This window comes from Poecile atricapillus, chromosome 1 (genome assembly GCF_030490865.1).
Source record: "Poecile atricapillus isolate bPoeAtr1 chromosome 1, bPoeAtr1.hap1, whole genome shotgun sequence".
NCBI classification, from domain to species: Eukaryota; Metazoa; Chordata; class Aves; order Passeriformes; family Paridae; genus Poecile; species Poecile atricapillus.
The window spans coordinates 105,180,921-105,193,367 of record NC_081249.1 but is presented as its reverse complement, the minus strand read 5'-3'; the positions used below and the strand labels follow the sequence as shown (position 1 = coordinate 105,193,367).

At 38.3% G+C, this 12,447-nt stretch overlaps 1 protein-coding gene across 9 annotated transcripts in view; it reads right to left on the bottom strand.

Annotated features, from left to right (window-relative positions):
* The window catches only part of NRIP1 (nuclear receptor interacting protein 1), a 96,238-nt gene that overhangs the window by 15,836 nt on the left and 67,955 nt on the right, over nucleotides 1–12,447 (bottom strand). For 4 of the 9 annotated variants that reach the window (XM_058829458.1, XM_058829452.1, XM_058829456.1 and 1 more), the window contains exon 3: nucleotides 8,404–8,452. The exons of 4 other annotated variants lie outside the window; for them this stretch is intronic. The gene's annotated coding sequence lies outside the window, so the exon portion shown is untranslated. Of the gene's footprint in view, nucleotides 1–8,184; nucleotides 8,202–8,403; nucleotides 8,453–12,447 lie in introns of those variants that run through there. One more of the 9 variants, XM_058829454.1, reaches the window with a different exon arrangement.

Here is a 12,447-nt window from a genome sequence, read left to right as displayed (position 1 = left end):
CTCTCTAAGTTATATGTAACTTGCGTTCTTGTATCTTACTTCATAAAGCTGTCAGTAAGGAGTGGGAAAGAAATTGAAAAGAAAAAAAAAACCACAAAAAAACAATAAAACAAAACAAAAACCAACCAACCAACCAAAACACAAAAAAACCCCCAAGCCCTACCAAAAAGCCACACCAACCAACCAAAACCCTACCTGAGAAATAAAAAAAAAAAAATCTCATCCAACATCACCCCAAACCAAATGAAACCTCCAAAAGAGATAAGTACATGGGAAGGAGGAAATGGGGAGCAGACAATTGCCATGAAAGCTGAGTTTGTCAAAGCCTTAGTAGCAGCTCTCCAAGGTTTACAAGTACACTTAAGGACCATACACAGCTTAATCCAGATCTGGTCTGCACATCAAAACCTCCTGCTGGAAAGTTCTGTAAAGTTCAGAGACAAAACACGTGTGGCTACTTCTCGTTCTGTGACACTCTTCAAAAAATAGCTCAGCCTATCTTAATTAAGTATTTCTTATGCTAACAAGTACAGGAACAGACCATTACAGAAATAATCACTCCTTGATGCAGAATACCCCATGCAGTTCGTATAACTTAGGATTTACCTGGTGTTTAACAGACATGTCAGTCAATTCCTTAACCAGACTCATGCACATATATTTGTTCTTACAAATACTAGTGGAGGAATATTTCTATTTTGTTCTCTAATGGTACTGTAAAGGACATCTTTGAGCTCACTTGTTGATTATGGTCTGCTAACACTCTAGGCATGAACTTAGAAACACACTCTCTGCCAAGTCTTTCCATAATTGTATGGAATGAGGAAGAACAGACATTCAACTTATGAACACCACCTGTGATAGAAGCAAGTATTTGACACCTAAACCCGTCCCACCAGGCACAGCTCAATGGTCTGCTGCTGCTGAAGACAAAAAGGGCAGAAACTAGAAAATAAAATAAGAGAAGTTACACCCCCACCTCACATCCACTAAGGAGAGGGATCCAGAAATAGCGCGTATCACTGAATCTCAACTAATGTGGGAAAGGGTGTTGGTCCAAGCTCAGAAACAGAGTGCAGACAGGCTTTTTGGTTAATTGAGTCTTCTTATCCAAGAGACCAAGAACAAAAAACATACAAAAATCTATACAAAGCCTTGTTTTCAGAACAGAGGAAGACAATATAGAACAGAATGGACAGAGGATGCACCTTTCCAATGTTTGGTAAACCACCTGCCTATAAAAAAACAATTAAAAGCAAACTCAACTAGATTTCCATTCCCTCTGACACCTACAAAACCAAATCACTGATTATACATTTAACTCTACATCAACTCCCCAAGAATGAAATGTGATTAATATACACTGAAGAAATCAATGTCCTCTCCTGGGCAATCATGCTTTTGAGTTATGATCAATGCATACAGATAATGCATTTCCATACAACTTTGACCTTCTGCTTGTTGGAGGGATCTAAAGATACAGGCATTTATTGATAGCAGTGCACTAAAATGGTGTACTTCTTGGAATAACTATGTTAGGTGATTTGGCGTATGTTAAGTCACTTTATGTTATTTTAACCAAGAATTGGTTTCAGATGTCAAAGTGCAACAAAGGACTAAAAAGTAACACACAGTATTTTATTGACAGTAATAGCTGTGTTTCACTTGGGACCAAGCATGAAATGGTTATGAATGAAAGCCACTTTGTAGACTTCTCAACAGAATAGGTTCCAGCTAACTGAACACAAACACACAGGAATTCCACGCAAAGTAAAATACAGGATCACAGTCACAAAAATCCATATTAGAGACCCAGATGATTTGTGGTTTGGATTTGTTTTTTTTTAAGTGAGTGGAGGGGACACTACAGCTTCTGTTTTAATAGGAGATTTCAGCTCATTGTGGATGATGTTTACAAAGGCTGTTGTGGACACAGAAAAGGCTCATATGCCTACATTTAAGTGGGAAAGTAAAAAATATGCATTAGCACATTGGTCTCTACTAGCTCAATTCAAATAAAAAATTACGATTTTTTTTTTCTCCCCAAAACAGCAATAAAGCTAAGCAAAATTCAAGATAAAACATAAGAACCAGCTTTAGTGAAACCTTGGAAGAGGAGGCTCATAACATCCTGTAAAGACAAAAGGACAAAGAGTCCTTATCATGATGCCAGGGTTAATCTAAAAACATTCACAACATAAATCCCTAAGTAAAATATTAAAAGGACTTGAAGTCATATAGATGTATACAGAGATGATCATCTGACCCTCACACATAAAGAACAGGACTACACCTCACCCACAGCCATGAGTCAAATCAGAACAATTAAAATATCAACTTAATACCAGTGAAAATAGTATTTACTGCAACAAAGGCACAGCAAGAACAACGGATAACAATGGTAAGGGAAAGCGTTTAACTATTCCTCACTGTAAGGACATATACTTTGAAATAATTTCTCAAAATTTATGCTGATAATGGTGCCGTGCATTTTAAGATAATATCCCATCACAAATTTGTGGAAACATTTTATATCTGTTTTTGATGAGTTCTTCATGGTGAAAACAATTGAAATAGCAAAAAAAATAAGGCTACTTATTTTTATTGCTTGTTCCATTACTGTCAAGAGAGTTAAAACAGGTGCTTATGCCAAATTAAAGTCAAAAAGAAAGTAACATAGATGTGTGACTGATTTTTGAAGAAAGCATGTGATTTTCTACAAGAGCATTACCCCAGAAATAAAAGACCTGTTAAAAACAAATCTATTACTCCATACTTGCACATAAGTATTAGCTAATTTGAGACCCTATTTCAGCATGCCTGTGAAACCAACAACCTCACTAAGGCTTTATGAACCCACATGCCCCAAGTGCCAGTATTACACCAACCAACTCTGCTGCCCTGTTTGCAAATGTTTAAAATAAGGGCTGTACTCAAGAAGCTGCTGAGTGCATGTGGCACAAAGCTCCTACAAGGCAAACCAGACTAAGGACCTCATTACAGTCCAGAGAAAGCCCAAAGATCTGCCGAGTGTCTGTTTTGCAGTTCTCCCTGTGGGAACATGGGATTATGAGTGGCATGAGGAAGGACGAAGAAGGGACTACTTTCACTGCTGGACCTCAATGCCAAACAAAAGCACAGCCACTAGTGAGATGTTTGAAGAGAAAACTCCACCTTCAGCCAGAAGGCCTAAGCTGAATTTAGATCAGTTTATTGGTGAACTGAAGATGTCTTTGTAAGAACCATCTCCTAAACACTTAAAGAAAAAAACCAACAAAGTCAGGGTCTTCAAACCCACTGAAATTTTAAAAGATGACTGAAAATTTAACTGACACAAAGATTTTAATTTTTGTATTTTACTAAGGTATCCTGTGAAGCTGGAGTATAAATCCTATTAAACTGAACTTAGTTTGTCCATCCCTAAAATAGATTTGACATACAAATACAAACACAAGGTCAAGGTCACAGATCAGCAAGAAAGATTACAAAGAGGACTGATGTAAGAGCTGGCATTTGATCAAAGCTCATGGATGTATTTTTTTTTTAGTACATTAACAGAAATACCACTACACTTCATTTTCTTCACATTGGTACATTACATGTTTTAAGTATTCCCTACATTTAAGAGCAGATGCTCTGTCTTTATTTATTTTGATAAGAGCCATTAGGCAGCATAGCAAATAAACTAAGGAGAAGCTCTTAGGTTAAATGAAAAGGAAATGAAAGTCACTTTTTGCCATCCTTTTCACTCTATTCAGCCATTGCTAATATACAAATCTAAAAGGAAAACACTCAAATATATAGACAGTAAGACCAGTGCTAAAGAGACAGGACCTCAGGTTTTAGCTTGGAGCAGTCCAAGACACTTATCTTAATAACAACTGTATATTTGGATGTACACTTCCAAGCACAACACTTGCTTATTTATCCTAATTATATGTGTGCACAGCATATATTTCTTAATTAACAAAAGGAAAAAAAAAATAAAAAAAATAGAACTCAAGGTCTGTGCAGAACACAATCAAACTAACCTCTTCTGTAATCAGGACATTTACCTCCTAGAAAGCTTCTCTAATGCTGAACAGTGAGTAAGTGAGCAGATTAAACACAGTAGCAACAGTTGAAAGACTCATTAAGACCCAGCTGCTGAAAATAGTCAGCAATGAAAGTCATTTACTGATCTATCCATCCATCCACGCACCGATACATTCCCAAAGCTTTAAACACATGCAAGAGAGTATTCAGCTTACAGGTCACGTCTACCACATGTACCCTTCTGATGCCTGAACACGAGGAAGGGTGTCTTGGGTGACACAACAGCATTCAAAGCTGCACTGCTGCCACAAAGTTTAGATGCTCATTTTAACAGGTAGTAATTTAAAGAATTGTATGGCTTATACTCTTAATTCTTAACCCCACTTTCAACACCAGCACTGCTCTGATGTTAGTCTAGACATGACTGGGAGCAATTTATATTTAGACAGAGAGATATGTCTATAAATAGGACTGCCTGTGTTAGTATTAAAGCTTTTACTGGAACCCATTTGGGGTGACCTGCATAGCTCACTCGTATGTGGGCATCTTGGACATCACCAGTAAAACCTCCATGCCATCACATTCCCTCCTGCACATTGTTTCAGCTATTTAACGTTTGTTTACTGACTTTCCTCCATTTTTGTAGAGGCAGTACATATGCAGTTCCCTACCTCTATGGCTGGGTTGTCTTACCTACTAATGAAAAAGTTTCAAATGAAAAAAAATGGGGAGAAAAAGGTTTAAAAACTTGTCTCCTTTTTAAAAGTATCCTTCACTAGAATTAGGTTGTCATCCTTTTAAGCTATAGTATTGCCTGAGCTACTAGGGTCAGATACCAATCACTCCTGAAGGCTGGGATGCCAGCTTCTCAGCACTGTGGTATAGGTGCTTTTAACTCTGATAGTGATTCATCAGATCTTAAAACAGTCACTGCTTTAAGATCAAATTGATTTAAGATGTAGACCTCAGGGCAATATAATTCTGCTCTTCCTCTTCTGCTCTTCCTCAGCCCCCTTTTCTAAGCCCTTTCAGCAAAACGGGAGAAAAGGGAAGGTTGGTTAATTTTTTTTTTTTCCAAGTAGAACTTCTATCCTTCCTACTTTGTGAAAAGCTGATAAAGCTTCTCACTGCATTGAAGAGTTAGAAAGGGGAAAAAAAAAAGTAAATCAGGCAATGATCACAACAAACCAGCAGAAGCTCCTTCCACATCCATAATCAGCAGCTTACTCTGAGAACCAAGCACACATGAAAATGTGTATATAGGACATTTCACAACTAAAAATGTTCTAGGAAACACATCAACTTATTAGCAGAACAGCTGCCCAACATGTGAAACCCTAAAGCAAGTATATTTGGAGTCATATAGCTTTTTTAAGTTTACAAACGCGTGAAAACTCAAATGGATGAAAAAGCCTTTGCTTTAACTGAGCTGTATTACAGTGAGTAACTGTTCATTCAGTGTCATGTCAAGTCTTCTATCAAGCTTATACTGTAAAAACCCTCTTTAATCTTCACAACCAGACCTTTGATAAAACAAGTCAGCAGCAGTTGTGGGTTTGGGATTTTTCCTGTTAAATACAAGCTCAGACTCTTTACACACATAACCTGCAGAAGCAAGAGGTTTCTGTTTGTTCTGAACTTTGGATCAAATTCCTCACTTATTGAGCAGCAGGGATGTACAGGCTGCTATCAGCAGCCAGTGGTGGCTTTGGCTGTGACACCATGTAGAAAATAACTGTATTCCAGTTTATTGTGGTGCATTTTTGTTCATTATATTTGGTTCAATTATCCTCTGTATTGTTAAGTTCTACCCCTCCCATGTTAATAGTCCAGTCCCAATCGGGACCAAACCCAAGGGACAGGTACCAATCCACCCTGGTACCTGCCCCTTGCTCCCAAATGTTCCCCATTCCCCCTCCCATTAAGTTGTCAATCCTTCCTTGTGCCAACCCCCTGCCTGGACCACCCCATTTGGAATTCCCCTATTTCCCAAAGCCCCATTGTGGGCACATTGGGTCCATGTTCCCCAGTGGTTTATGTATTATGTGACCCCACCCTGTGCTCCTCCCCAGTCTTTCCCCTATTGGGTCATGAATTGTGCCTGCCCCTTGATCCTACCCCTTATATAAGTTGCTGTACCCCTGTATCTTTTGTCTTTTGTCCCTGGACCCTTCAGTGGAATAAACACCTTCTGGAAACCACACAGAAGACCTCTCCCCATCCTTGCTCCTGGCCTCCACACTTGACAGCCTGTGCCACAGAGCATAAGCCCTACAGCTGTATCCTGGACTGTGCTGTTTTCTGGGAACAGCCCCACTCTTGGCCAGGAGCTGCCTGGGGAAAATCCAGCACCACATCACCAGCTCTTATCCATTCCTCCTTGGAGAGCTGGAACAGGCATTTTCCACACAATGATCCAAATGTAAAGCACTTCCAAGGGTACTGTCTTTTAAAAGGGGGTCATGACAAACAGGAGTAAACAACCATCCAATACAGCAACAACAATAAATATGACAGCTAGCACAAAGTACTTCTGGTCAATTTAGCAGTCAGCAACAGTTCACAACAATGGATTATGTTGAAGGACTGGTTGGCTATCAATGCCCAATTCTGTCAAAGTACAATTTTTACTTATTTTTTAGAAAAAATATCGTCTGTGGTTATATTTACATGTGTGAAATGTCAAAATAAATTTCTAAAAATCTTAAAATACTGTACTGATGAACAGAGTAGTATAAAGCCCTTGAACTTTGTACTTCCTTTTTACTTATTTATTTTCCCTGATGTAAGCAAACCTAAGAATTTGAATGGGACAATAAAATAATGGCAAGGTTATGCACACATGCAGATGCACGAGAGAGGGATCTAAATGATGCAACACATTAAAGTTACAGACACATGCATAGGATAGAGGGGTATCTACCATGCTAAAACCCTGTAATACATCACCAGTTTAAGCACCAAGACTACTAAAAGCAAACAAGTTTGCATTTAAAGTTTCAATATACTTCTACCACTCACGATGCAGCACAGGCTTTCCAAGAGGTGCAACATCAGTTATTCCAGTGTTCCCATCTCAAGTTGCTCAACACAAAGCAACATTTGCAGGTGATTTGGTTTCCCACATGCTGGAAGTCTGATATCGATTCATCATTGAATGAAACTGGTAACAAGGAAAGGCAGTGGGAGGTAGGTGGTGAATTTCTCTCTGCAAATCTTGTCTCAGCTTTGGGGGAAATATTTCAGAATTACAGTTTTAATCTATTCACTTAATGACTACTGAAAGAATGTGGTGAGAGTGGGGGAAATTGTCATAACAAAATACCTGAAAGTCAAGAATCTAGCAAATAAACAGGTGAAACTACATCAAAGTAGCTCAAGTCATGTATAAGATAGTATAAAGTAATCATCTGATAGTTATTATCCATAACCACAACTCTATTGATACAGTTGATCAGACTATGCATTATTTCCAGCTTACCCTGCCATAACAGAGATTTGGACATGGCTGACAGGTGACTCACCTTCTTTGTGTTATATAAAGCCATCTTGCCTTGATGTAACTGGAAGAGTAATTTCCCAGCTCAATGTAACATCAATAAGTAACTCCAGTGTTTTCTAAATCAATATATAGTAAGGCCTTGTCAATAACCTGAAGGTAAGTTTCAACTGACTGCCTGCATTATTACTAAACCACATATTTTTTGTTTCTTCTCTTTTTCAGTCTATACATAACCTTGCTAAAGAAGGATGGTTTTGTTCAAATTCTATTGTTCTTGCTCTATGTTCTTGCTCAATTTAATCAGTGAGTGACACCAAAAGAACTCAAATTAATACATTATTGTGATTTCATTCAACAGCAGTTAAGACTTGTGAGTACCTGCAGAATGTTACAAACAACTACCAAATGCCAAATAAATGCTGAAGCAAATCATATTGGAAAGGGAGGTACAAGCCAAAGAGGGCAACAAAGGAATAACAGAGGGGAAAAAAAACCATAAAAAAACAACAACCCCAAACATCTTCTCCAAGGTACTTCATGCTCTTAAGAGCATACAATTTAAAATCCATTTGTTGAGAAAAAGCTAGAACTTCTGGAGGACAGGTGAGCATGTCTTCAGCCTCTCAGGAAATTTAGCAGATTGTTACCTTGGCACCCTAGTTAGCAACCTCAGGAGAATGAGATCAGGACTATATAGGGATGTGAAACGAACCATCTTCTTCTGACTGGGAATTCCTGAGAGGGATAAGGACCAAAACTAGTGTGAATGAGACAAAGTTACCACTCCATGTGGGGGGGTGGGGGTGGGGGGGGTGAGAAAAAATACAGGTTAATAAACTTTTCAAGTTCGGGGCAGAAACTCATACCTTTCAAATGTCAATGCAGGATCTTTGTGAATCTGGTTTTCACTCCTCCCTGCCAAAAATAAATACATTATAATCAGGATGCAGAAACTTATGGTGGAAAATAATTATATTTCTACAGTTAAAGGGAAGTCATTCTGTTCATTCAGTATCAGCTCACAAAAGGGAGCCTGTCTTACTTCTTAACAAGGTATCAACAGATTAATACAAAGTTTTTCCCCAAAGCTGGTTATACTTGTGGTTGATTTGTGAGAGTATCAGAGCTTGACAAATGAAACTGAGCTGAGCAAGCTGGTGTAAAGGTAACCTGCCAGGAGAGATGGAATAGCTCTCTTTGCCCGCTTAATACTACCCACTTTGTGAAAAAAAGCTGTCATCAGGAGATTATCTTTAGTCTAACACTCCCACTATCCATTTACCCACCATGACTAAAAAAAAGCCCCAAACAAAGAACCAAAAAGAAACAAAGAACACACAACACACCCATGGCACTGCATTCTGCTTCTCTAAAATCTTACTCATTTTCTCCCGCTATTATCATCATTACTTTCATTCAATCTTCCCTCAGCTCCCCACTTCCACACCAGTGTGTAGCATCAATGACATCCAAAGACCATCCCACAGTACACAAAACACAGATGTTATTGTAATCCTTCCCTTGAAGATATTCTGCTCATATAACCCTTTACTTCAGCTTTTCAATTTTTTTTCTCTTGCTCTAGATTAAGTTTAGAATTTCTCATCTGAGTTCTATGGACATTAATAACTTTCATTTCTATCCACATAACCTAACCACTTATTGTGTCCTTTTTCCTTCCCTTTTGTTTCCACAAACACTCATTTTTGCTGTAATACTCAGGCACCTCTCACACAGGAAATTCCATTATGCTTCTGCACTGCTCCCCAGGCGAAGATCTTCTACACTCTGGAGGCTCTTTCTTCCTCTCCTCCAGCAGTAAATTACCAGAGGAAAAATTAATCCAAATCCACCAAAATACCTCCTGCAAGACCACAAGCCAAAACACAAATGATATATGTTGCTTGCCTTTCCTCACAGACTTGTTTGTTCCTTTTTCCTCATCATAGTCTACATAAAGTTTAAAATAAATATATCTGCACCTGTGAGATGCTGACAAGTTCAGCTGGACAGCAATTAAATGAAGCCCTAGAGCAACACTGGCCTCTAAAATAAGTATGTTTTCTCTTCCTCTTACAGGAGAAAAAAAATGCATTTATTGGTTTTGCAGCACAGCAATACATGCTGCTGTAATAACAATTTTCACCCAATATCTTTCTTTTACTACGTATGGTTGGAAGGGAAGGAAAGAATGGTACACCCTAAAAGATCAACAGAACACAAAGACTAATGATAGAAAGAAAAGGGTACAAAAGGCCTAAAATATAATGTAGAAGGGCTAAAATATAGCATCAAAGGGCTCCTCTTGGGCTGCTACTTTAAAAAGTCTAGTGAAAGCTCTTTCACTTCTCCAGCTGGAGAATTGACAATATCCCTACCCTGATGCAATCTGCTTTTCGCTTCAGAGGGCACAGGGGTAAGAAAGACCAAAGAATGAAAAAATATTGCTCCTGGGAAAGAGATACTTCTTTTCAGAGAGACCATAACTATTTACTCACTTTTAATCATGACAACAAACAATTTGAATGACATGGATGAGGAAACTTTTGAGGAGCAAGGTGAAGGCTGAGGGAGCACCTGTCCCAGAGTCTGGCTAAGCATAAACTCAGACCTCCTCCAATGAAACAAAGGAAGCTTTCTGTGTGCCAGCTGCCTTAATGAAATTAAGACTTAATACTGCAAGTTTCCACTTTTTTGAACATAATTTCTCCACCTCAGATCAGAGTGGTTTGATTTACTGGGTCTATGTCTGAATTCTGTTTTACTGCAAATAAAAGTTAACCCTTGCTTCCAAAGTCGCCTTGGTATCTCTCTACTAAATCATGTAAACCAGAGCTTGCTTGTAGCACTTTGGAAGGTTTGGCTGACCAAGAATAACCTACCAGGATGCAAATTCCACTTGCCTTCTTTATATGCTGCCAGGTTTATGAGAGCAAGTCTGTCTGTGCTTGACATTTGGCTTTATATTCCTGCAAATTCAGACTACAACCCCAAAATGCTTACAAACTGAGATGAGATGCAGAGATAACGAAGCAGAAAGTAAAGATGTAGGGGAAAAGTAGGTATAAGGAGGAATAAAGTATCAATGCCATCAAAGATTGTGGGACTGTTCAAGCTTCCTGACGAGCATGGAGTCCTGAACTGTAAAAAAATGACGAGTAGAAACAGGATAATGTAGGATACTGCACACTGTAAAACATTAGAATCAATTTGCTTCACTAAAGTATAAAGCCAGAGGTGAAATTCTAGGTAGCATGGTCCCTAAAACACCAGCTGTATTTCTCTACCATGTCATTTCCACTGAACTGCAATAGACTTTGTCACAATGCATGTGGATGGGAAGTCCAAAATTTTCAGGGGTTTACACTATTTTTACTGTGTTTTTGACCAAAGCAACAAGAGGAAGGATTGGAAGCTCTAAAACATCAAGACTCTAATCTGTTGCTAAAAAACAGGTGGGAGGGGAAGAAGGAGAAAAAACAGTAAATGACTGCATATTCATCACCACTCAAGAGCAAAAGCTCCATTTATATGGGGGCATGGCGGGTAAGATTCCAAAATTAAAATCAACAGACTTTAAACCATTTTTGCAACTTACTTCCACATGTAAGATATAAAGCATGCACTGAATGCAACTTATTTTTGCCAGCTGGTTGGTAAGACATGAATGATTCAAGAACAGAGTAACAACAAACTTCTTTTTACTAATATCGCTGAAAACATCTTTCCTGTGTTTTCCACAAATTCTTCTATTTCACTTCAGTTACTTTATTTAAAGCAAGTGAATATTTCTCAAGAGCAAGCATGATCTATGTTCCTCACAAATAATAATCACAAGAAAGCTAATAGTATTTGTGAAGTCCTTCTAATGCACATCCAAAAAAGCCAGACTACTTGATAGAGATATGTATGCACAATCTTTGCCACTTCAGGTATTAAAACCTCCCTTTTTAAATTTCTTTTTGTATAATTGGCAAATTTGATTATGAGCTGAATTTTTGCATAGTAAAGCTCATCCAGCCATTTTTAATTTCAAACTGGTTTGCACTCCATCATGAATAGCTAAATGCTACAAAAACTTTTGACATTGTGACCTCATAAATCCTGGAGAACACAAGAAATTCTTGTAGGAGCAGGGAACTGTTGGTAGGATACTTCTTCCACCACTGACTGTACTCTGTCAGCTGTAACTATGTGCAAGTGTCCACACTTGCAAATTACACAAAACATGCATCTGAACTACCCTTCCATGAAATTATTTTCCCTGGTAAAATGACAGTCACAGGTAGAAAAGCAGAGAAGAAGAAAATGTTTGAAGTTGACCAAGCATCAGGGCCTTTTTTGATAAGACATACAAATATAATTTAAAAAACTTAATAATAATCCCAATAAAAAAATAATCTTGATGTACTCCACCACCAAACTGCACAGTATAAGCAACATCCTAAATACAGACAGGACTTTCATAGACTTACCTATTCACAAATCTGGAAATAAAATCCCAAACTCTTTTGCATTGGCACTACAGAATGAAATTACATATTGCTTATACATAAACTGAGGTCATTAAAAAACCCCACTCACAAGCAAACTAACAAGTAAGAGGCATTTCAGTTACCGAAGACCTGTTTCAATCTGACATCTAAATATCTGATGTTAGACGGCTGCTGCTATTTACAGGCTGATCATAGTAATTTCACTCCCCTGTTGTTCACCAGGATCTCTCATTACATGCACTGTATGGGTCTAAACCACGGTGGAGGCTACTGGGTACTGTCAAAATCGCAAGAAAAAAAAGAGGTTCCATCTTGGAACAAAACGGAACATTTTAGGAACATCCATGAACATATCACAGCAGTGCTTTGGAATACTGCTACTCTACACATGAGGAACAGTGAGGACAGAAGTTT